We start from the raw sequence: 27,220 nt of genomic DNA, 5'->3' as shown, positions 1-27,220 counted from the left end.
CTGCTGCAGATTCTTCTTCCATGTTTCTTGGTAAGAAAGTGGAAACATCTGTGGTTTTTAACATTTTTATGGCTTAAGATCCTGGGGAAAGAAGCCTCTCTTTCCAAGCACTGATGGACAAATATTATGAAAAACTCTTTCACCCAGTTTGGGTCACTGTAAGGAGACGCATGGATACCTTGATTGGCCAGCCGGGGTCAGGTGACCACTGCTATCTCACAAGCTATGGATGGGACACTATGATAGAAGCAACCCAAGTCCAGATGAAGATATGGTCCTCCAAAGGGAATGAAGGATGCTGTTATTAAACAAGGAAGGAAGGATGCTGGGCAGGTACAAACAACAGATGTCCGTGGTGCTGATTTTCCCAAAAGATGTTTATATTATGAATGTAGTTTTTCTTTCAATTTATTACACAACATCTGACTCAATAAAAATAGAGTAGTTTGTAATTATTTCTAACACTAAAAGTTATTCCATACATGCACATGATTCAATATTCTTTTCATTCTGTTTTAAAAACTTACAAAATCTTTGAAAAACAAAACTGGTTTCGAGTTATTTTAGAACTTTGCTTCAATTTGAGCTTAAATATTTGTGTGAATTCTTATGACGTTTTGAGAAAGCTCAGTATAGAATAGAAGAAAAAAAGTAGACAGTGGGAGAGTAGCTGCTAGAGAAGGAGACATGAATATAAAGAAGAAAAAGAAGTATAGGTTGGGTGATTGACAGAAATGATATAAGGGGTGGAAGAGGCTAGGAGGCCAATTGTTTCTGGGCAATATTCTTGGGTTTTAAAGATCATAATTAAGTTACATGATTCACCACTTCATTACAGAAAACATAATCTTTCCTGGCTGGATCTTGGAAATATCTGGAAGACAGGGGTCCAGGAGGAAAGATTTCTGAATGAGGAGATGGTAGCATGTGGAAGTTGGTACATACATTTGAAGCAGACTTAGCCCAATTTCTCAGCTATCCTTTTTTTTTTCTTCTTCAGGCCTTTGTGTAGCTGCAGCTCAACTACAATTATCTATGCTACCTTTTATTTATTTTGTTTTGTAGTAATTGCCCTATTCTCCAGTCTTCTTTTTTATTTTCATTTATTAAAGAGACAGACTTTCATTTGAAATACTCCCCTTTATCTCCCTGTTTTGTGGTCTTTTCAAAGTTTCTAAGTTATGCTTTGCCATTTGTATTTATGGAGAAAGCTGATGGGGTAAAAATATTCCTCCTAAGCTTTCTTTTTATAGTCATCATTTTTCCTGTAGCTCTCATAAAAGAATCAAAAGCTATAAATACACGCCGGTGGTCTTTGTACACAATCAACTGAAGGGAGATTTTCACTATCGTCTTAGAGAAAATCCAGGCGACACTTATCTCAGCCGTTTTCTCCCAGGAGCTAAGACAGTCATGACGGCTCAGGAGAGAGACGTAGGCTGTGCAGGGGCAGCTAATTCCACTGGGAAATGTGTATGTAAGGTTGGAGAATTTAATGGCAGGCACCGTTAGTATAATCAATGCCCATGAGAAGTCTTGAGATAATACAATGCAGACCCTTTGCAAAACTGATTTTGTTATTCCTAGTCTGTTCACATTTTACACTATCTCTAAGCAGGCAACATTATAAAAAGCACATTGTCAAAGAACATCTATCTAAAACTGAAGTCACACCCTGGAGAAAACTTGAAGGCATAAGACTGAATACACTAGGTTTCAGTGAGCATGAATTAGTTTTGTCTCATGGGAAGAAATCAGTCATTATTCTCTACTGCAGTTATTTTGTCTTTTTTTATTATTATTTTTTATTTTTTAAGTGAGGCAACCCTTGGTTGACCACACAGATTGCAAGGACCTTGTCAGTTTACAATCCCTTATTTTTTATTTTTTATGCCTACAGCGCTGGTCTTCCTAGGTGGTCTCCCATCCAAGTACTAACCAGGCCTAACCCTGCTTAGATACACAGAATTTTAAAACTCACAAAGAAGTTCAAACACTGTATTTAATTTTTTTCTCTAAAATCCCATTGAGTTAGATATTTTTATCATGACCTTCAGTTCTCAGATCTATGTTTTTCAAAATGTAGAGTGTGTTCATATCTTACTGGTGATCTTTCGCTGATTTTAGGTGGTTCCCTTATATGGCATTAACTATCAATGAATTATCTATGAAAGGGGTAGCTTATTTTCAATTCCCTTTCAATATTTTGTGTAAGAAGAAAAGTTCAGTTTGGTGCTGATATGTTTATAAGTCCTCAGAACATATTTCTATTTTAATAAAAACAGGCAGACTCAGAACCTTTGTCAGGCAGTGATATCCAGACAAAATTTATTACATTATTTTATAGTTATAATAAATTTTACAGTTACCATCATATTTTGGCAACTATGAATAATAGTTTTCTACTTATGACAATCATGCAATATTTCCTTTTAACATAGATTTATTTAAATGAAAATATAATTATTAATAAGATAGAGGTATCATATGCAAATGACAAAAAAAATGCATAACACAAAATGACCAAAACACTATTCTAAGTGAAAAAACTCAGTCTCAGAAAAGATGATGACTTAGGAAGGCCAAATGATTAAGGCAGGCCCAAAGGAACTAAGATTCAGACAAGTTAAAAGTCTTTGCTATGTGTACTATCAAAGAAAACCAGAGGCCAACAGAAGTGAAAACGGTAAAGGCAAATTTTATGCAGAACTCTTGCAATAGGAGAAAGGCGGTCCCGTATAGAACAGGACTCTCTTACAAATATAAGAGGGACAAGTGGGGATTTATAGCCAAGAAGTAGAGGAGACATCAAATTTGGGGGAAAGTCTGGCTGAACTAACTAACGGGATTTCTTCTGAAGGCAAGCCAGCACGATCAGAGACCAAAGATAGGGAGTGAGGAATTGTCAGATTCGAGGGTGATCAAGTAACAAGGGTGCAGGATTCTTGCTAAACTGAATTAGCAGTGTTCTTGCTAAGACTGGAATTTATAAGGAAGTTCACAAATGGGCACAGGAAAAGGCTCAGGAGACTGACTAAAGTTTGGCTAAGCAAAGAATCTTTGCGAGGACATAAAGCACTGGTGACTGCCCTTAGACCAGAACCTGTCTTTTGACCCCTAGATTTGTGCTATTTAGGCTTCGAAATGGCTTTTCTTATGGATTGTTAAAAAGTCTTAGTGCCATCCACCTCAGCCCCCAATCCCATTATGTGAGAACGTAGGGACCAATACAGGCAGTTGAATTTTCTGCTGATTTTAAAAACAATACTAATTATAATATATTTATTCAATTTTTACTCTGAGCCTAGGTGCTATTTTATATATTTATACTTATTTATACATATTATATTTAGTAATACATTGACTCAAAATATTTAAATACTTATTATTATACTCATTCTACCTATCAATTCATTTAATATTCACACTAAATTCTGCAAGAGGGGTATCTCCTATGGTTTTTCAAAAGTAAATTTCTTCATCCTCATCCCTATTGGTTACCCTTCTGGAATCATTGACATGATAGCAGGTTAAAAGTTTAGAAATTCTCATTTTATGTTCCACTCTTAATATTATAGGAAAAAATTGATTTCAAATTTCATATATTAGATTATTTTAAGTGACCATACCATTTAACATAAATTGAACAACTATTCATTGGCACAAAAACATGTAGCAGATACTATTATGGTCACTTAGGATGACCCTGGGTGATGAGTAGAAAGAAAAGTGAAGACTCTCTAGACAGAGCTTACGGTTTGGTGGGGGAGATAGACCTAGTCACACAATCACACACTATACGTAACCATGCAATTATCATAATTGGTATAAAGAAAATACACATGGGCCATAGGAGCGTGACTCAATTTAAATTAAGGCCAAGAGGACTAGAGTAGTATTTCCTGAGAAACTGTCATGTTGACTAAAATCTGAAGGATGAGTAAGAGCTTCCAAGGTGAAGGCAGAAGTTCGAGCAGAGGGAAGAGTATTAAAGCAGAATAAAGAGCACTTACCAAGGCCCTGGGGCAGGAAGAAACATGGTGCTAGATGGACTGAAAGATGGCCAAGGTGACCAGCATGATTTGGGGGCAAACTGAGGTGGAGAGAGAAAATTGATGGAGTAGAAACATACATGGGGACAAAAGCCTTATACATGGATTAAGAATTTTGGCCTTTTAATAACAATAGGAGACAATAGAGATGTGATCAGATTTACATTTTGAAAAGATTACATTAGATAGCTATGTGAGAATTAACATTTTCTTTTCTTATCAAGGTAAGCTTCCTGTTCATCTTCCCAAGTTGTCACAATTTCTATTTTTTATAAGATAAGCCTTAAGGAAAAAGCGCTAAGAAAAAACTCTGCTTCCAAAAATGTAAACTATTTTTCTTTATCCTCTTTGATCTTCTATATTAAGAATATTTTATTGTTTTCTTTTATTTCTCTTGCAACACACACCTTAGATCTTATTTTGGTTTTCCTAATTTCATCAACCACGTTAAAAATCATATGCCTCCAGAATTACAGTTAATTTTTTTCTTTTTCCCGCAGCATATAGTAAAAATCAGTCTGATTTCATTTTAGCCAATAGAAAGACTAAGAATAATTAGTAAGTAGGCTCAATCTTCTCTGTACCACCCCTCACCTTCTCTGATGGCATTTTTCCTCCCATTTATGACTCTCTGTATCTTGCGCTTCCTCATCTGAATGCCTCCCTAGATTTGTTTTTGCCTGGTTCCCACATCAGCTCACTTGCCTTCCATTAAATGCAGTTATATTTGTTCTCAATGCCTAGAGGACTCTAATGTTGAGGTAACACACTATAAAAACTATATACCTTGGGCTTCAAATTAAGAAGAAAGGTAATTTTTGCAAAGACTGATTAATTTTTTGGTATATATTTTTTGTTCTCTTCCTAATTTCAAGAGGCAGGTAAGTAGAGCCCATTTTGTGTCCTCAAAATGTCTCTGTATTGGACACATCAATCGTGATGGTATCAATCATATTCACTATCTTTTTAAGGGTAATGAATAGCCTCTGTCCACAGCCCCAACATTTTTCTGATATATTTTTTACAACATAATAATTTATAAACAAATGGGCAAGGTCCTGGGGAAAAGGGAGACAATATTTGAGTTTTGGTCTTGGCTCTTTCAGAGCTATGTGATTCCAGGTAAGTCACTTCAATTCAATGGCCCTGTTTCCTCATTTGCTGAACTCTTGGTCTCTTCTCATTTGCAATTTCTATGATTATATATTTCTGTTTTGTTGGCTGATCTGATCTCATTCTGAAGAGTTTTTACCCACAGAATTATTTAAGTTCAGTGGTTGCTACATCTATAACATCAGGGTTACTAGTGAGAACACATAGTCGAGTTAAATTTATTTGGAAAAGGTTCCCATGAGCCAACACAGAGAATATCTATTTTGTATTAAAACCAGGGAGCGGGTGAAGTTTTACATCCAAAGCCATTATTCAGTGTCTGATGTATATTAGTTTAACATCAGCTATCCTTGTTTTCCCCTCAGCATCACATGTCGTTAAGTTTTTATTTTTACCATATCTTATCTCTGCTGTTGTATTTTTATCCTTTGGCTTCAATGGTGCCCTTCTTCAGTGTGTGTGAAGACACAAATACTCCCATTTGGGAACATGTGGTGCTACATTCTTCTCTGTAGTGTTTTCAGTAAAAATAGTTTCTCCTGATAAACATTAGGGATAAAAATGTAAAAACCTAACAGCCGGTGGCCCCTTTAACAAACTAAACATAACAACTTTTCTGTGCTGAAAGACAAATGAGAATTATAAGATCTGGAGGGAATGTGTGAGGAGCATTTGAAGGTCAGCCTCCATTGAAGGCCGAGGGCCTACAGAAAGCAAACAACAATTAAAAGTCACACATGAGAAAAAAGAGAACTAATTTAGAGGGGTTTTTTTGTTATCAGTTTTTTTACAACATACGGAGAAAATTCTCTCAACTTACCTCAAGTAATGAGACGATTTAACAGTTGGTTGTAGACAGAGCAGATGTTAAAAGAGATTTCTCACAAGCATCCGGGAACACAATCACAGCCACACTTCAGAAGGACTGGAACCAAGTCCAAGTTGCTCCTGGGACTACAAGAACAAAAGTCATGCTAAGCTTCTCAATTAATTTCTACTTCTTAATTACCTGCTACCACCAATTGCCCTTAATTTCTCCTGCCTTCTTAATAGTGCCTGCCTATTTATAGTTTCTGCTTCCCCATATCTCTGGTTTAATACATGGCCTTCCACGGCCTTTCTAAACTCTATCTTTCAGTTCCTGTTTCTACTGATACATTTCTCAGTCTCAAATCATTTTCCCTGTTGAAATTCCCTAACAATAGAATCAAATTGCCTGGTTCATTTTTTCTTACAGAGCCACACCATGGATTGCTGGCCCATTCATGGATTGACTGATCTTTGCTCAACTACCACACTTTCCACAGAGGGTTATCATCAGAAGAGGAATTATATGAGCCACATAATTAAAAACACACAATAACCTAAGGGGCAGTGGGCAGAGGTTATTCCCCTTAGAAAGATAATGAATATGATTGATACAGAGACATTTGGGAGTCATAAAATGGGCTCTACTTATCTGTCTCTTGAAATTAAGAAGAGAATAAAGCCTATAATTAGTACGATAAATAGTAGGGGTTGAAAAGAGATGGAGTTAAGCAAAGGAGGCAATTGAAAGAGATGGTTGATTTGAAGAGAAGTTTCTTGGAACAGTAATTCAGGATAAAAGAAGAGAAAGGAAAGGTGAGAGAAAGAGGCAGGATCAGGGCAAGGAGTGTCCCAGGGTGGTAAGAGATAGGGATCAAGGGTGCAGGGGAGTTAGGGAAGGGAGACCATGAGTTTTCTAGTGAAGGCTGAGTGATCTTAAGTGGTAAGGGTCACACAGACCTCCTGCTTACTAAGGCTGTGATTATCAGAGTGATTGCAACCAGTGCTACTGTCTTTTAAAATTCAAATTAAAGTCTAACCATACTAAGTGTTGAGAGTAGAACAACCAGAACTTTCATACACTGCTGGCATGAGTTAAAATGGTATAAGCGCTTTCCAAAACAGTTTACCTTGATCTAGTCAAGTGGAAGCTGCACATACTCGGGGCCCAGCAATACTACTTCTGTGTATAACTTGGAGAAACTCGTGCACTAGAACACACTTTTTCAAGAATGTTTATAGCAATATTGCTTCTAAATACCAAGAAATGAAAACAGCCTATCTGTCTATCAACAATAGAATGGATAAAATTTTAGTATAGTCATACAATGAATGTAATGAATATAATGAAAATTAATGAACTTCAGCAGTATCCAATTCGTGATGTACGTGAATCTTACAAACACAATGTTAGTAAAAGAAGCAAAAGATAGGAGAATATATATGTATAATTTCATTTATAGAATTGGTAAAACCAAGCTATCATGTTTAGAGACATACACTTAAATGATACCAAAAATTTTATATATAATTTTATTTGAAAAGGAAATTGCATGGTCATGCCAGAATGTGACAGAAGATGCCAGAAAAGAGTTTATGGTAAGATAGAGAAGATCAGACAGGAAGTAAATTTTATTTTTCTTTATGCATAATACTCCCAAAAAATGAGTTTGGAAAAAAGCAAAGAAATGTTTTTAAATGGTGACAAGTTTGATTCAATGTTGATAGGTTTATTTATAAGATTAAGAGAAGATGTGTGAACTTTTTATCAGAAAATTATATGTAGGGAGATATAAAAGAAAAAGAAAGCTAGAACTTAGTTTTCATTCTGTTAAAACAAAAAATTGGTTTCCTAGTGTACAGAATGTTCTTAATAAGAAATGATTGAAATAATTCTGGTTGTCTATGCCTTTGCTTAGTTAAAATTTTTTATATTACCTAAATAATTTTCAAGATGAATAAAACACAATCATAAGTATTTATAAGGGCTGGAACGATAACACCCAACAAATGTATTATTTTAAGAAAAGTTATTTTCTTGAGGTTTAAAACGCCTTTGTCTATTGATGATCATCATAAGCTGTACTCATAGTATGTTCTTAGGGGATGAATTAGAAACTTCCAGATAGAGACTTGTAGTGCCATCTCTCTCTACAACATACTTTTATTTTTCAGGATAATTAGCAACTGAATCCCTACAAGTAACTATGAATCATACTTCAATAGAGGACTCCACCGTCCTGCATTCTGACAGTGATCATTATTAAAGTAAATGAACAGGAGCCACTCAGCCTTATTAATAACAGGATGTCTTTGCATTTTACTTACGTTAGCCGAAACTCCCTAGCTATCAACCTGATATTGGAGACAGTTGTCTGGAAGAAGCATCAAAAATTGCCTCAGTAGATGACTCTTCTAGGTACTGGACTATTGATGTGAAAGCAAAGGGAGGCATGGGTGCAGGCTTCCTGGGTTAAGGAGGCATCTTTGCCATGAGCAAAAACATCTCAGCCAGTGGATTCAGTCAGGACTTCCAGGACTTTCATAGACTTTGTGAAAGCAGACTGCTTAACTCCAGATCAGCAAAATAAAATAATTACCTACAACTGCATGAACCTCTTGTAATTGTAGTTAATGTTCTGTCTTTGTTTTTTTTAATTGTGCATACAAGAAAATTTTTTTTCCTTCTTTCTAATCTAGCTGTAACCCTTAATTTAATAGGCTAGATTTGCACAAACTAGAATACACACTTTTTGTTTTTATTTATTTTTTTACTTAATTTATTTTTCAATTACAGTTAACATACAATATTATATTAATTTTAGGTGCACGACATAGTGTTTAAACATTTATATAACTAAGAAGTGATCACCTTGATAAGTCTAGTATTCATCTGACACCATACATAATTATTATAATATTATTAACTATATTCCCTATGCTGTACTTTATATGACTATTTTTATAACTGGCAATTTGTATATCTCAATTTTTTCCCCATTTTCTATTATACTCTCATCCTCCTCCCATCTGAAGACCGTTAATTTGTTCTCTGTATTTATGAGTTTGTTTCAGTTTTATTTATTCATTCATTTGGTTTTTTAGATTTCACACATAAGTGGAATCATGAAATAACATACTTTTAAAAATTTATCTTATTCCAAATGACTCCTCAAAGTTCAGAAAAAACATAAATCATCAGGCAAAATTACTATATAAAGAATAATGTATACTGATTTCCCTTGTATGCAACCCTGTTTGGAAAAGTGGATAAGTATTTTAAGTGCCCTTGCTGAGTTCCTTTACTTTCTATGACCATATTTTTATTTGCAGAAGTTTGAAAATTTAGATAAATTCAAAATTATAACATGATTACACCAATAAAGTCATATTTAAAGACAAATTCCATCTGATTAGGTTTCAAATCCCACTATCAAGAAACAAGTTATGAACTTTGCATGTAGTAATGGTACAAATAAGGTCTTTCCAGGGACCCAGCTTGCAACCTATTACTTTGCTTACAGAATCTTAGTTTTACAGGTAACAAACAGAATCATTCCTGTCACAGGGATATTGACAAACCTGTGGATATTGCTACGATTTTAGTCGGTCCACACAGAATCAGGGTAGAGGGGAATTACAAATTTGGAACTCCCAGCTTTGAAGTAAATGAACTGAATTGATAAGAGTTATGGAAATATGTCTGTCACATGAAAATGACCAACAGTGTGACCCTAGGGGCTTTACTAGGTTCCCAGACAAGAGTTAACTAACTCTCAAACCTTAGTAACATATGACTCTAGTTCTGAAAAACATAAAATAATAAATTCCATGTATATTAATACCTCTTGCTGCAGCTATGTAAATAAAATTAACTAAATAAAGAAAATATCAAATAAATAATACCGAATCAGAAAATAGTTTAAAAACAAAACAAAACAAAACAAAACAAAACTTATATGATCACTTCCACACTCACCATGAGGAAAGACAGCAAGACCAAAACTAAATTTAGAGGGTTCGTTATGAGTAAAAACATATGCATATCACGTCCCAGACTCGAGGAAAGAAAACCGTTACATCTTGAGCTTACCTACTCGCCCTCCCCTCTCTAAAGAAAATCAAAACAAACAAAACTCCAATAGGTCACTCTGTCAAATGAGCCATTTTCTGTAAGTTACTAATTCCCTAATCAAACAATCTTTTTAACTTTTGCAATACTGATACAAGTCCTATAAGAAAATTGCTGTTTTCCACCACAAAGAGACTAAGCTTGGAAACTTCAGTAACTTTGAGTCTTTCCTTTAAATATGTGATGAGTTTTTGTTTTTTTTTTTAATTTGGCGAGTTAAGTTTGGAGGTAAAAATCTTTTCATAATTCTCTTATATCTCTCTTTTTCTTCCTCTCACAGTTATAATATTATTTTTAAAAAAGCAAAGAAGTAATTTTCTAAAAGTCAAGATTACTTTTAGAGAGAGAGCAGGCTGTGCTTAGAAGGAGCAAGTATAGGGCTACTAGCATGCTATCAATACACTATTTCTCAACTTGTGTGGTGCTTAAATGAGTGATTGCCTTACAATAATTGTTTGAAGGCAATTTTCTATGGGTCACTCACATTTATGCATATTTAATGATGGGAATCACTGTCCGGTTTTGCTCCAGACTCTCTCTTGAAGAATAATGGATGTTAAATAGCCTTATTTTAGTGACTATTTATTTTAGTGATCATTTCTCAATATATACAAAAATTAAATCATTATGTTGTACACCTGAAATAAATAATATTATGTCATAACATAATATTATACATCAATTATATCTTAATAATGAAAAAAGAATAATCACTTAGGATATTCCGTAGGAAGATTAGGATAGTGTCTCCCTCCAGACCAGAGGGCAGGTTTGTTTGCTGTCCAGCATAACAAAGGTACTATTTCCCTTCAGAGCAAAGAACAGGTAAGCAGATTGAGAATTCTTAAGCTTCAAGTTCATCAGTTTTAGTGCTAATCCACTATGTGTTCAGCATCTGCCCTGACCACTCCATGTTAGCTCTGTGGGACTTCATTGGAAAGGGAATCAACAAGAACATGAAGGTCTTGCTACTCACTGTGCCCAAGTAATAAAGTCCTTTGTCTATGACCCAGGAGTTTCCTGACTTCTACCAGCATCTATGAAACTGTGGCAGGCTAACATGTTAACTTGCAAGTAGGTTAAAGTCCTTGCCCTTGATAATAATTTATTAAACTGTATATTTATAGTTTATGGCTTTTTCTTATATGTTGTAATTTATAATATAAGAGGTTTAAAATTCTAACTATTGATAAATACAGTTAGTCTGACTTTCTTTTCAGATTTCAAGTGTATTTTCAAAATACAGATATACCCTGATTTGCAAAAGTTCTTGTTGCTTTTACAAAAGACCTACATTAGTACCTGTTGTTTGCTAATCTAAAGAAATTCAGAGAGGATTTTCACTTTTATGAGAAATGTGAACAGCAAAAATAGTGTTCAGCGTTTGTCTTGCAGTGAGCCACTACAGAGGCAGCATATATCCAAACAGTGAGAGTGGCCCCACAAAAGTCGAAATCTCAGCATCAAGCCGCCATAGTTTTGAACTATTGTGAGCACTTGTGCTTTATCTTGATTTATTTTGTACATGTGTTAGCAAGATGTGTCCTAAGGTTTCAGAAAAGCCAAAGAGAGCTTGTAAGGGTGTTATGCTTGGTGTAAAATTGGACTTAAGTGTATTTGGCATGATTTGGTAGGTTATTTTTAAGTCTAGGGATGCTCAAACTTTTTCCATATAAATCAATGGTAATTGCTTCTTCACTTTACACCATTTCTGTCTATGAAGCTTTTATAGGAACACTCTACATTTGGATAACAGAAAAACCTGGAAAGGGCTATAGAATTTTGGGGGTTTTTGTTTTTGAGAAAATAAATTTGGGATTAGGAAATACTTTTAAGTCTTCAAAGATAATAGTAAATTTGTATAGCTGTCAGCTAAAAGAGAAGACTTCCTACTTTTTATTTTCTTGACCAGCTCCCTACTGTAATATAAAGGAAATTTTTAGAGTCAAAGAAAATGATACTAATAGGTTGGAAAGATTTATGAATCCTAATTAATGTAGCAAGAAATTTAGTCACTGGTGATGTGGCCTACTGAATGAACAAGAGCAAGTTCTGTATAAAAATTTTAAAAGGTATGAAAAATAAAATAGACATGAAAACAAAAACAACAACTTTTGTGTAATCTCCCTGCAGACTTCGTGGGATCCTGACTTGCTAGGAAGGGTCTAACCTCTGGGATCTCTGCTGGACAAGGGGAACATTAGGACTACAAAGATGAAAGGAGCAAGTTGATATGGAAAAACACTGACTCCTAAGCACTCTGATCATCTGCTGGCCAAATGGCAAGATGGGAACAGTTTGGAATAAAGCTTATACTGTGAACAGATGCTAGAAGACTCTTCTTGAGGAACTAAAATTCAGAGACAAAGTTAGCCAAATCAGTTTTAAAAATGAGGCTTAAAAAACTCAACATAATATTTTTAAAAAGTGAAACTCTATATCCAGTAACTAGCAATGTAATTAAAATAGCACTTTTGAAAGGTTTCCACTGAATTAACCCTCGCCACAGAGGAGTTCTGACTCATTTATGACAGTGACTAAGGTGAGTGAAACAGGTCGTAATGGCAAATGGAAAACCTGTAATGTATATCATGTTATTTTTAAAATAAATGTCATTTGGGGGCTCTTTTCACCATATATCTATTTTTTCTTTTTACTATAAATGATATTTTAAGTTTTTTACCATCAAGTAGAATTTATGCTTTAAGATCGTTGAAAAAGTGCTGCATTTTGAGGCAGTGACCTGTCCCATGATTCTGAAAAATCTGGGGTTGCAGCAAGATCTGGACACCACCCCCTTTTTCACTAAATATGGGTTCTGCTTGAAACCTCAGAAGGTATTTTTAAATCATTAACATTCTCTAGGTAAATAGGACTCTAGATGTCATCTATTCAAATTGTATTGTTTTAACTGAGAGAAAAAACAGGGTACAAGTTTCCTTCATTAATTTGGCCACAAAACCAAAACTAAAGTTACACTTTCAGGGTATATTCTAGGACATTAGTACAAAGTCTTGACAATTTGCTTGCATGACAAACCTTCATCCTATCACATATCTTATCACATTTCTGTGTTCATCCCTTGTCCCTGACTCCTAGCACAGAACCAGGTACATAGCGGTTACTCAATAAAATCTGCTCAAGGAATGAATATTTAAGTGTACATTCTTATGTGCGGAGTTGCTGGGCCACAATAACATGTCTTTTATATTTTTATGGATACTACCAAGGGTTTCTCAAAAATAATTCTTCTGTTTGCTCATTCTACCAACAACGTGTGAATATGTTGGGATACTGGCGCTCTCCCCAACAGTGACTCTCTTCATGATTTAAGTTTTGCTATTGAGACATAAAATATTAAATTTCTATGTTCTGATGTTCCTTTTGTTCAATTATGGAAGGGGGTGAGCATGTATTATCTGCTTTTGAGCATTTTATTTCTTTTTCTATGAATTATCTATGTATATCTCTCTACCTTTTCATTTTTGAGTTGTTTATTTTTTTAACCTTAATTTAAAGTTTTCTTAATGTTAAGCAAGGTAGCTTTTTTTTTACTGTTTTTACTGTAATTTCTTTTGACATATTAGTTTAAAATTTATGTTATCAAGCTTGTCAGTTTCTTTAATGATTTATGGCTTATCATATTTGCAAGATTATTTTTAAATCAATAATATTTTTCTCATGCTTTTATTATTTAAGTTTATATATTAATTCTCCAGAAACATATTTTGATGACTGGGGTGGGGAACTAACTAACCAATATTTTGGAACTATTCAATATTTAAAAGTGCAGTTACCTTAAAAATAGCTGTTATTGAATCAGAGGTGACAACTGAGTGGTGTCCAACAGTTTTGTCCTGGGGAATTTAAGTTTGTTTTTAGTCAGTTCTAATAATGATACAGGGAGCACCACTTGCTTTCTTCTAAACCCTGAATGTTGTATCTCTTCACGGATTAATTGCTGAGTCATATGTTCTCATCATACACGCATGCTCAGACTTATAACTTAAATTAGGAAACCTGGGTTCTAATCTAAGATCTGCCTGTCCATGTGAAATTAGGCAAATCTCTTTCCTCCTCTGAATTTCAATTTCTTTTTCTCTGAAATGAGAATATTAGATGATGACCTCCGAGATCTTTCCAGAAATAAAAGCCTACAATTCTACAACGTTTTCCATCTGTGACTTCTCACACAAACATCTGAAAATTATTCAACCTATATTTAGTCCCTCTATTTCTCATTTCAAAAGAATTTTCATTTGATGTTTTCTCTGTCTGAGATTCTTTTTTCTTTTTCTTTTTTTCTTTTTTTTCTTTTTTACAATTATCTGCATATTTCTTGCCTTCTCTTCCTTCACGTCTCTGATCAAATGCAACTTAAGCAGACAAGCCTTAGCTTAACAACTTAATAGCCAGCTCCACTCCCAAACTGCCACTCTTTTCACCTTATTCTGCTTATTCTTTTTTTGTATAGACCTTTAACATAATATATACTGATATATTGTTGTATACCAAAACAATATGTGTATCAGTCACTTTTTGCCGCAGCAACAAACGGTCCTAATATTCCAGTGGCCTGGAAACACATTTATCTCTTGGTTGTGTCTCATGATGGTAGGCTTCCACTCTTGTTCTTCTGAGCACACCCAGGCTCAGCTAAGTTTGCTTCCACTTCAGGACTTGAGTTGAAAAAAATATTCCTTCTCTAAGATAAACTGTCCTTATAGCAAAGGTCAGGAATACAAGTTGGACATGGGGGAGGGAGGCAGAAGAGAAACAAACCAGGAAATATTATTTTAAAATTCTCCTATGAAATGATAGTCATATCCGTTCAATTCCATTGGTTAAAGAATGCCATGTAACCAAGCACAAAGGCAAAGAGTCAATTAGAATATATACTCCTCTCATAGGAATAGGAGCAAGTCATGTGTAAGTTAATGGGAATATAGTTAGATGGCGGTGATCTTATTGTTAAGAACAATAATCCAATCTACTGAACAATAAAAACTCCACATCTTGGTTCTTTTCCTGTAGTATCCCTCAAGTCTAGAACAGTAGACATTCAGCAAATGCTATTTGAATAGATGGGAAAAAAATCTTCTTCCCAGCCCCACTTATTGCTGCTTGAACAAACTCCCATTTGGCCTCACCTGTACAACCATGGCTTTTCTGTGGCAGAGAGAGATGAAATGGAATGAAAAATCTTGTATGGCTTTGCTGGACAATAATTGGGGGTTGACGAAAAACACCTTTAGCTTTACAGAGAAAAGCCTGCATTTTATTGGGCTTTCTTAAACCACACGTTTTTCTCACAATTAAATGCTGCTCATTTAATGCTAGGAATATGGTGGCACTTAGGTCTGCAGCATCGTTGCCACAGCTAACTCTCCTACCCCCACTTTGTACCACTCCCGCTTGGCACTGATCACTCCTGAGACAGGATAGAAAGCAGACACTGTCAGTCTGGAAAGATAAAACCCGGCTCGTCTCTTCCTCACTGAGGTAGACCAGCTTTTTGGAAGATAAGTTATTTCATGAAAGAAGTTCAAGCCAAAATATGTGAGATACCTAAATAATTGTGTTGCCTTTTCCCTGAGCAACAGCCTAGATAGTAGTGGCTAGGAGCTTGTGTTCTGGAAGCAAACAGACTGGTTTTGAACTCCTGGTGCATTTTTCTAGCCGGTCGGTTTTCAGTTTGTTACTTCCCTTTCTAAGCCTGTTTTTAAATTTACAAACTTACAATAATAAGGGTACCTTCCTCCTGGATCATCACGAGAATTTCAAAAGTGAGGTGCAAAGTGTTTAGCATAATGATGACACACAGTAATAAATGACATCTGTCACTTTCCAAGGTACTTAAATATGTATTGGCTCATCGTAGTAAGAATATTACCATATTACCAATGAGGACAAAAAAACAAGTAAGGTAATATGCTCAATGCCACATGTTCAGGGCAGAAACTCAGGTTTCTTGACTAATATTCCTCTGTTCTCTGGACACAAATGGTAGAACAGACAGAATTATATTAAAACATTTATTTGGTTTCTATTTATGAATATTTAGTGTAGGACTTTCATCCTCGACCCTTCCTCTAGGGCTACTGCCCAGAGTAAATCCACTGGGATGTTGGTTTCTAACTCTTGTCAATAGTTGATCCAGGAGAAAGGGTCTGTGACCAAATAGGTTTAATGCTGTATTTAAAAGGTTAAGCAGTTTTCAATTTTGTACAGCCTTTAGTATGTTAATGTATATTTTTAGTCTCCAAGAGGAAAATGCAGAATGTGGTATTCCCACTTTTATTCGACCACAAAATTCTGTCTCCCCCCTTCGTGCCCTGCAAGGAGAGAGCCTTCTGAGGACACTCTTTGTGAAACACTCTAAGGGCAGTTTAAAATGAGAGCCAACACAACACAGATGCAGAAAAACATTAAGAGCACACTAGTGACTGGCTATATAAAACAATAGCAAAAATGGGATAAGTAAATAAAAACTATCAACTCCATGGAAAACTCGGGTAGTGAGGGCAAGTTGGGTGATGATGAGCACAAGGAGATCGAGTAGAACCAAGGAATGTTAACTTCATTCTGTGTGGCTTTAACATTGTGCAATAATATCATCGGATTCCCAATAATGAAGAGAGTTTTTTCTAGGTTAGTATTTTTCATATTCTTGGTGATAATGATTGTTCGTATTTTAAGTCTGGAAGCTTACCTAATTATTCTTTTTCCTAGCCTTCAAATTCTTTTAGCTCCTGGCATTTGTGCTTATACTTGAATTGGGTCAATGCTCTGATGTTTTAGAAACCAGACTCTATTTGGAGTTTTAGATCCTGTGTCACCAATGACTTAATGAAGATTCCCTAAGGACACACTCACTATTTAATGAAGCATAGGCCCCTGTATATAGGAGAATAAAGCTGCTGCAGGTTTAATTATTTTTCCAGATTCAGGTTTTTGATACAATATCCTCATGTCATATAGAGAAGAAATTAAAGATTTATAAATAGTTAGATGACTAAGTAAAAACTATGAAAATGTTCTGGTACTTTTTAAGTCTATCAACTGCAAAATCTTTTCACTTTTTGAGGTTACATTATTTTGCTTGAATATATCAACATCCAGCTAAGCTGTCAGTAAAGGCACTATTAGCCCTATCTAACACTGAATTTGAGAGAAAGAGAGATAGTTCCATGATAATTTACATCTTCAGGCTCTATTCTCCTCATGAGCACATTTATTATTTTCTTCATTAATGGTTTCTTTTTTCCTTCAGAATTTATGTTGTTTAAAGTACCATAGTCTCACAAAACCCTATGAGAACTAAGAATGAATGTCATCATGAGCCAGTCATATGCCATTTTCCAACTAAGATAGTGAGTCTACATGGCATTTGCAGGCAGGATATTTTTAGTGGGTCAAAAGCAGAAGTGGTCAACTGATTCCTAAATTATATCCCTAGTCTAGAATCTATCTCAAACTTCATATCCATTTATCCAAGTGTCTGCTGTCCCAGAGGCAGCTAAAACGTGTCAAATATTTAAATCAACAGCTCTCTCCCCCTCCCATCTTCTCTTCCCATAGTCTTGGTTTTAGCATCCACCTTAAAGTCTTGACTTTTCCCTCTTTCTTACCCCAATATCAAGTTAATTATCAATTTTCATTGCTTTTTCTTAAACTTTTTTTCAATCTCCTCTTGTCCATCCTTTTACTCACTGCCTGCATCATGTTCAGCCTCAGCCACTACTTACAGACTGATCTTGCTGCCTTCATTTTTGTTCTCTTCCCACACACCGATAACTCTGCTAGAGGGACTTATTTAAAAAGAAATTGGATTGTTTCATTAACCCATTTAAAAATCTTCATTTAATCCTGTCCACCTTCAGTAAAATAAAATCCAAGCTTCTTAGCATGACTCACAAAATACTCTGCCCATGGCTCGACTTGACTCTTGGTTCTCCTCCTCTTCCTGTCCTGCCCAATAATTATTGTCCCAAGAACCCTGAAACATTTGTACTTCGGTACATACACCATGTAATTTCTTACCTCTATGCTAGTCTTTATGATCTTCTCTCTGCTTGTAATACAACTCCACTATCATCGCTTCCTTTCATTTGCCTCTTTTTTTTAAGTCTCCACCATTTTAAAGATCCGTTTAGGCATCATGAGCTCTAGAAATCTTTGCTGACTTCTCTTCTTCTCTAATCCACCCAGATCAGAATACGCTTTTCTCCTGATTACTTTAGGATTATCTGTGAAAATTGCAATTGCTGTGCTTGCCACATTGTTGAATGGTTAGTTACCTGATGTGTGCCTGACTCCCCCACTGAACTGGTACTTACTTATAGGTAGGGACTGAATCTTACATGTTTTTATTTCTCAACACCTAGCACAGTACTTGGCAGAAAGTATTCACTACATGAGTATTGCTGAATTGAATAGCTATTCAAAGACATCTGTCACTTTGAGAAAATGTTTCTGTACGTCTATATTAAAAAATCATTTATTGGCAACATGCCTCACAAAAAATAATGTCCAACTAGGATACAGATGATATGTGGGCACATTTGGGAAGGAATCTAATAATTTATGTGATATCAGAAAAGCTCCAGGTCTGTATGATGAGTTTCTCTCTATAAGAAATTGGATCACAATATTTTTACCTACGTATAGGAAATTTCTGAACACTGGAGAGAGACAACTGGTTAAATGGTCTGTGCATCTAGCATGAGGTTGTAAACATCTGTTTCTCTCTGCCACAATAAAGTTGGGTATCATGTAAAGACAGAAAATAATTCTTACTCTTTTCTACTCTTTTCCCATTCTTCCCCCTCACTCTACTTACCCCCAAGTTTCCCTCTTTTGGAAAGAAGAGCGGGGAATTTGTAATTCTCTCATAGGGCCAAGCCATTAAATAGTCTTACTTCTGAATATCTTAGTCGTACTTCAGTGACAATTTTTGGACATTTTTCTGGCAAGAAGAGAATAAGACTCATGTAAAAGTTACTTATGTTCTAGAATGTCATACTTAATTTGTTTTGTGTCTGCGTGGTTTATTTTCCTCTTTAAAGAAGCATTTATTAAGCCTTTGCTGTGCCTCCAGCCCTGTGGAGGATATAAAGGAAATGCAGAACTTGAGTCTGTCCTCAAGGACCCCATAAACTTTGGATGGGGGAAAACACAAACAAGCATGTTGGTCAAACATGCTGTATATAATCAGGCATGTGAGGGCTCTCCCTTGGTCCCTGTTATCAGAATTGTCATTTTTTTCTTCACTCTGTTAAGTTGTTGAACCTCAACTACTGACCCATATAAAAAACATTCCTATGTTTCTATTTCTGAATAATAATTATAGAAAGTCTAATTGTTGTGCTTCCTCCTTTCATTTGTCTATATCGAAGTAGGGCTACAATTCTCCCAAACATCTATGCATGGTTCACGGTCCCACCTTAGAAATGCGGCAAGTATTTGTTATTCTGCAGCTTCTAATTTAGCACTAAGAATGCCTGCTGCCTCTGCAAATGCTACATATTTATAACATGTTTATTATTTGCTTCTTAGTATTTGCATAGCTTACTTATTATTGAGATGCTGCTGTTTTTTTTTTTTTTTAAATTATTGCCAGTGTTTATTATGAGAACTGGGCTGTTGGAATAGCCTCCTCCGTGCCTCTATTTCCCCTCTCTGCAATCGATTTTCACTTTATCCTGTTGACATCTTCAAGGTGCATGTCATCTCCCTGCTCCTTCAGCGACTCCCCATAGTTCACCATGTCAAGTTCTCAGCTTGGCTGCCACAGTGCACCTCCATCCAGACCCCATTTATCTTTCAAACCTCACTCATCTCCCTCTCTCTGTTTTCAAACTCGATGCATTCTCAACCCCAGCTGTCCTGCAAACCTTCTCATCCCTTTAATGTCACCCTTACTTTCCCTAAGATGGTCAGCCCATAGAAAAAAGTATTGGGTGTTGTAAAGGTGCAGGGTAAATCTTAGTTCCGCTTCCTCGAAACTCTTGCAAACTTGGACAACTTATTAAGCCATCTGCTTAATAAAATTAAGCAGAAAATTAAGATTGTAATATCTTCCCTGTAGCATTTTAAATATTAAAAGAGTATGGTCTTTTCTCTTCTGAACGGCCATCCACTCGTTTATTCAATCAATGGATACTGAGTGAGCATCTGCTATGTGTGAGAACTGGGTTAACAATAGGTATTCATCCACCCTGTTATGGTGCTCTGTTGATACTTCTCACAATACTTATAAAATCTTGTGCTACAATGGAAATCAAAACACATCAATTCTTTCTTGTACATTTCTGACCCTCAGTTTAACTCTAAGTTCTTTGAGAATAGAGGCTATGTCTTACTCATCTTTGTATTCCTCCATAATACTGATAATGGTGCCATAAACTCAAGGACTATTGGCTGAAACTTGGAAATTTTTATTGACTTAACTTTTCATGGCTATAGATTATTACTGGAGAAATTAAAAACAAATGAAATGAGTTGATCGAGTTATTCTAGTCTCAAAGAACCATCATATTAGATTTATGATTAAGAGTGATCTTTGGTTTATGATTGCCTGATTTAAAATTTTAGCTCCAACATTTGCTTGCCATATAACTTTATGCAATTTACTGTCTGTGACTTGGTTTTCTCATCTGTTAAATAGAAGGTGGGATAATAATGCCTACCTCACATAATTTTCATGAGGATTAAATGAATTAGTACATGTAAATTCACTTAGAGAAATGACTGGCACATAATAAAAACTCTGTACATGTTAGTTATGATTATTATTAATATTTGGATTGCTTCTTCTATGTTGTTATACACAAAAGATTTCATGTTGAAGTTAGGATGTGAGAAGTTGAAATGGTTTGAGAGTATAATACCTCCTTTAGTTTCTCCTCTGCTATTCTTTCGTGCAAATCTATACCTCTCCATAGACTTTCTTTATTTCATACTTGGATAACCCACACCTCTAGAACTCATTTTGGTAAAAGGATAATTGGCTGAGCTTCTTTAGAATTGTGCCACTTATGATTAGAAAATTCTGTCTCTTAAGGTTAGTGCTCAGCTGTCTCTTTTATTATGGTCCATATTTCATAGAATTTGGCAGGTGTGCCTGGTACTTTGTGGTTCTGTTTATCTCCTTATATAAGACCATGCACAAAAGACACTATCTGAGTCTCTGTTTTGGCCAAGACCTCACAGCAAACGATATCACACTCCTAAGTGAAATGGAAAAGCCACCAGAGGACTTACAAAGGAAGCAGTGGTAACAAATCAATATTTTTTAACCCATAGCTGAATACTTGCCATACCCAGAGAGCACCTGTGCTGGTAGTATTAGTCTAGCAATATCTCTGTTGCCCAATTATTCTCCTCTCTGTCCTCTGCTCCAACCTTTATGGGCAAAAGAGTGAACATGAGGAGAGAGGGAAAACCCAAGGCAAAGATAGAGAGAAGAAACAATTCCTACTCTTTACCATCGTAAGTACTTCTTTGCAGCTAGCTTAAGTTTTTCAGAGGGGAGAAAATTTAGTTTGGACAAAGACTGACCTTTTCACTACACTGAGCTGGAGAAATTAATTATTATTAAATTAATAAATTAATATTGATAAATTATTACAATACATTTAAGTTTTACTAAAGATATTAGAGGATTTCTAATCATCTGAGAATGACCAGAAGAACCAGGGAATCTGTTAGCATTTTCATCCAGAGACAGGGAACGACTTGGCCTCAGGAGTGAACAGTGAAGACACAGAGTTACTTTTAGATTAAACACTTTAGCTCCACTTGTAAAACGTTAAAATTACATTTGCTTTTTTGAGGATGAATTTTTTCCTCTTTTTTATTCTGTCTTCTTTTTCTGATTTTTGAGGAAAAGAATTGATTTAAAATGTGGTAGAGGATTCCTAAATCAATATGTTAAAGAATACTGTGATTAAACATTTCTTCAACTACCTGTAGGAGGAGAGGGAGGGAAGAAGGAGTGGCGAGTTACCTGAACAGCCCTGCCTGGGAAAGTTATGAGCTCCCTGTTGCCACCTAGCTGCAGGGCCCAGTCATCAGGGCAGAAAGCAGAAAAGCAGCTGGCAGAGAATCAACAGTTAATTTTTACCAACCACAGTTGCAAATCCAAGGCTGAGCTACAACCTTCAACCCAAAACCCAGATGGCCTGTCTCTCCATACCGTCTGAGACCGAACACTGTGGAGCCACAGGGCAATTTGAGCAAATGTTACCAAAATTGTTGCTAATGTTGACAGGGACTGAAACTGAGGGTAGTGAGCATGATCAAATATCTACCAGAAAATAATAAAAAAAGACATTATTAAGGCTTTATATAAAGCAGAGATCTAAGAGGCTTAAACGCCACCTACTGGAAACTAAAAAAAAGCACCTTCTCTTTTCTAAAAAGAGACCTATACATAATAAATCTTCTTTCTGGAAAAAAAAAGCAGAGTACATTTCCATTAATGCCCAGGGAAAGAAATTGTCCATTAAATACCATGAACGATCAAGGTGACAAGGCAGCTCAGAAAGAAAGAGAAAAATCTCCAGAAAATAAGCTTACGGACATAGAAATATACAACTTAAATGACAAGAAATTCAGGATGGTATTTCTGAAAAACTCATTGAGTTCCAAAATGAATCATATCAACAATTTCAGGAATTGAAAAAACAACTAGATGAGCAGAGCAAGGAGATCAAAACCCTAGAAAAAAACAGACTAGCTCTTCTGGAAATTAAAAGAAAAAACACTGCAAGAGATGAAAAATGAAATAGTAAGCTTGGGAAATAGAGTCAACTAAATGGATGAAAAGATCAGTGATACCGAAGACAGAAATCTAGAAATAAATCAGAAGGAAGAGAGAAACCATAGAATGAAAAATAATGAAAGAAATTCAAGACTTGCTGATACCATCAGGAGAGGAAACATAAGAAAAATGTGCATTATTGAAGGCAAGGAAAAGAAACAGGGATTAGAAAGCATTTTTGGACACAAATAGTTGACAAAAATTTTCCAAATCTAAGGAACAAGCTGGAACTTGGAATTCGAGAAATCTCAACCCAAAAAGGCCTTCGTCAAGACACATTGTACTAAAATTATCAAAAATCAATGACAAAGACAGAATTCTCATAGCAGACAGAGAGAAATAAAACCCAGTAACTTATGAAGATAAACCTATTAGATTATCCTCAGATTTCTCAGCACAAACCTTACAAGCCAGAAAGGAGTGGAATCAAATATTCAAACTATTAAGTAAAAGGAACTACCAGCCAAGAATAACATATCCAGCTAAGCAATTCTTTAGATATAAAGGAAAAATTAAGACTTTTACAGACATACAAAAAATGAGGGAGTTCTACACTACGAGGCCTGCACTACAGGAAATACTGAAAGGAGTCAGTTCACCTAAAAAAATGAAAAAAATACATAATTAGAAGTAAAATGACTATCAGGCAAATAGAAGCAGAGGAGTGCAACCCTTTCTAAGAACAGGGCATTATAAGCTTAAATAATAAAAAGAGAATTGTTATAACAATATAGTAATGAATGTTCAGTATACATAGGGACAAATTGAGATAACAATGATGAAAAAAGGGAGGATTCAAAGATACAAATTCGCAAAGGGGAATGGGGAGATAAGGCATGCGCTAAAGAAAATGGATGACTGGATATATATAACTATCCTGTATATATTCATAATGGTAACAACATTCCAAAGATTAAGAACTGAAGTATATAACATAAAACAAGAAGAACCAGAGGGAAAACCCACAAAAGCCAACCAAAATAAAGAAAATGAAACACAAGGGCATGGAAGCAATGGAAACACTGAGCTACCAAAAAGCAAAAGATAAAATGGCTATAAGAAGACTTCATCTTTCAGTAATCGCCCAAATGTAAACGGATTTAATTCACCAATAAAAAGACACAGGATTATAGAATGGATAAAAAACAAAACTTAACCATATGCTGTCTCCAGGAGACACATCTCAGATTTAAAAACAAATATAGACTCAAAGTGAAAGGGTAGAAAATGATATTTCAAGCAAATGGCATTCAGAGAAAAGTGGGAGTAGAGCTACTAATATCAGACAAAATAGGCTTCACAATAAGAAAGGTAAAGAAAGATACTGAGTGACACTGCATGATGATAAAGGGAATCATGCACCAAGAAGATATAACACTTATTAATATCTGAGCTCCCAATCAGGGAGCCCCAAAATATGTAAAGCAATTAGTAACGGAACTAAAGGGAGAACAGACCAAAACACTATCATATTAGGGGACCTACATACCCCACTGTCAGGTATGGACAGATCATCCAAACAGAAAATCAATAAGGAAATAACATCTTTAAATGATATAGTAGACCAATTGGACATAATTGACCTTTACAGAGTCTTCCATCCCAAAACAGCTACCTGTACATTCTTCTCTAGTGCACCTAGAGCATTCTCAAGAATCAGCCACATACTGGGACACAGAGATAACCTCAACAAATCTAAGAGGGTTGAAATCATACTAACCATATTCTCTGATCATATTGCTTTGAAACTAGAGATCAACTGCAGAAAGAAATAAGGAAGAACCACAAATATATGGAGATTAAACAACATGCTACTGAAGAATAACTGATCAGAGAAGAAATAAAAAGAGAGATCAATGGATACATAGAAATTAATGACAATGATAGTACAACATATCAAAACCTTTGTGACACAGCAAAAGTGGTCATAAGAGGAAAGTTGATATCATTACAAGCCTATCTCCAAAAACAAGAACGAGCCCAAATAAACAATGTAACACTTCATCTTAAAAAACTAGAAAAGGAGGAACTAATGATGTCTAGAGTCAGCAGAAGGAAAGAAATCATCAAAATTAGAGCAGAAAAAAATGAAATTGAAAACAACAACAACAAAAAACGACAGGAAAAATAAATGCAATGAAGAGCTGGTTCTTTGAGAAGTTTAATAAAATTGACAAACCCCTGGTTAGATTCACTGAAGAAAAAAGAGAAAGGACACAAATAAACAAAATCAGGGACGAAAGAGAAGAAATTATGACTGACATCACAGAAATACAAAGGATCATATAAGAATACTATGAAAAAATACATAACACTAAATTTAATAACCTAGAATAAATGGACTAGTACTTAGAGAAATACGACTTTCCTAGACTGAATCAAGAAGAACTGGAAAATCTACATAGTGATTAACAGTACGGAAATTGAAACAATCATCAAAAACCTACCAGAGAGTAAAGGTCCAGGACCAGATGGCTTCACCAGTAAATTCTACTAAACCTTCAAAGAAGATTTAATACTTATTCTTTTCAAACTCTTCCAAAAAATTGAAGAGAGGGCATTACTTCCTAACTCATTTTATGAGGCCAATATTACTCTGATACCAAAACCTGGTGAAGAAAACACCAAAAAAGGAAACTACAGACCAAAATCTCTTATGAACACAGATATAAGATACTGGCAAACCGAATACAGCAACATATTTAAAAAAATTATACACCATGATCAAGTGGGCTTCATCCCAGGGGCACAGGGATGGTTCAACATATGCAAATTGATTAATGTGATATATCACAAAAATAAATTAAACAATTAGAATCATATGATCATATCAATAGATGCAGAAAAAGCCTTCGACAAGATACAGCAACCATTTATGATCAAGACACTTAACAAAATCGGTATAGAAGGAAAGTACCTTAATACAATAAAGTCCTTATATAACAAACCCTCAGTCAACATTATATTTAATGGTGAAAAACTAAAAACCTTCCCTCTAAGATGAGGAACAAGGCAAGGCTGTTCACTATCGCCACCGTTATTCAATATAACAATGGAGGTCCTAGCGAGTGCAATCAGACAAGAGAAGATTTAAAAGGCATCCAAATAGGAAATGAAGAGCTCAAACTATTACTATTTGTGGATGACATGATTCTCTATATAGAAAACCCTAAAGACTCTACAAGAACACTACTAGAAACAATAATCAAATAGAGTAAAGTCTCTGGATACAAAATCAACAGTTGGAAATCCATAGCTTTCCTGTACTCTAATAATGACCATATTACCTAAAGCATTTTACAGATTTATTACAATCCCCATCAAAATCCCTTTGACATTTTTAAAAGAAATAGAACAAAAAGTCATCAGATTTGTATGGAAGTTGCAAAAGACCTCGAATTTCCAAAGCCATCCTAAGAAAAAAGAACAAGGCTAGAGGCATCACTCTGCCCGAATTCAAATTATACTACAAAGCAACAGTAATTAAAATGGCATGGTATTGGCAGCAAAACCGACACATGGACCAGTGGAACAGAATCAAGAATCTAGAAGTAAACCCATATTTATATGGGCAAATAATTTTCAACAAAAAGGCTAAAAACATACAGTGGAGAAAGGAAAGCCTTTTCAATAAATGGTGCTGGGAAAACTGGAAAGCCACCTGCAACAGAATGAAACTAGACTGTTGTCTATCACCACACACCAAAATTAACTCAAAATGGATTAAGGACCTGAATATAAGACCTGAAACAATAAAATGCATAGAAGAAAACATAGGAACTAAACTCAAGGACCTTGGACTTAAAGAGGATTTTATGAATTTGACCTCAAAAGCAAAGGAAGTAAAAGCAAAAATAAATGAATGGGACTACATCAAACTAAAAAGCTTCTGCTCAGCAAAGGAAATCGTTAACAAGGTAAAGCGACAACCATCAGAATGGGAAATATGGCTGGGAAGGACGAGAAGAAAGAGAAGAATCAAGAATTATCCCATGTTTCTGACATTTTTTAAGGCTGAAATGAGAAACATGAAATTGTTTATCACTTAGCCTAGAGGCACAGTCTTTTTGCTTTGGAGCAGATACATTTCTTCTGTTACGTTATCTGTCCTGTATATATCAAAGAGTAATTGGTCATGATAAGCTACTTTTTAAAAAATTTTATATTCTTGTCTTGTCTAAATAAAAACTGACTTTTGCTTTGCAAGTGATAAATAGAAAGACCAAAGAATAATATTTCCTATGAAAGAAGAGCAAAGCAATCACGGATAAGAAAATCATCATGTTGATA

At 35.2% G+C, this 27,220-nt stretch overlaps 1 long non-coding RNA gene across 1 annotated transcript in view; it reads right to left on the bottom strand.

Moving 5' to 3' along the window:
- Positions 1-27,220, bottom strand: part of LOC118601790 — a 75,223-nt gene that overhangs the window by 2,864 nt on the left and 45,139 nt on the right. Inside the window, exon 3 of the long non-coding RNA XR_004950620.1 lies at positions 5,986-6,113. This is a non-coding gene — a long non-coding RNA (uncharacterized LOC118601790). The remainder of the gene's footprint in view (positions 1-5,985; positions 6,114-27,220) is intronic.

Source organism: Rousettus aegyptiacus, unplaced genomic scaffold (assembly GCF_014176215.1).
Source record: "Rousettus aegyptiacus isolate mRouAeg1 unplaced genomic scaffold, mRouAeg1.p scaffold_m13_p_1, whole genome shotgun sequence".
In the NCBI taxonomy this organism is placed as follows: Eukaryota; Metazoa; Chordata; class Mammalia; order Chiroptera; family Pteropodidae; genus Rousettus; species Rousettus aegyptiacus.
This window is presented reverse-complemented; position numbering and strand designations above follow the sequence as displayed.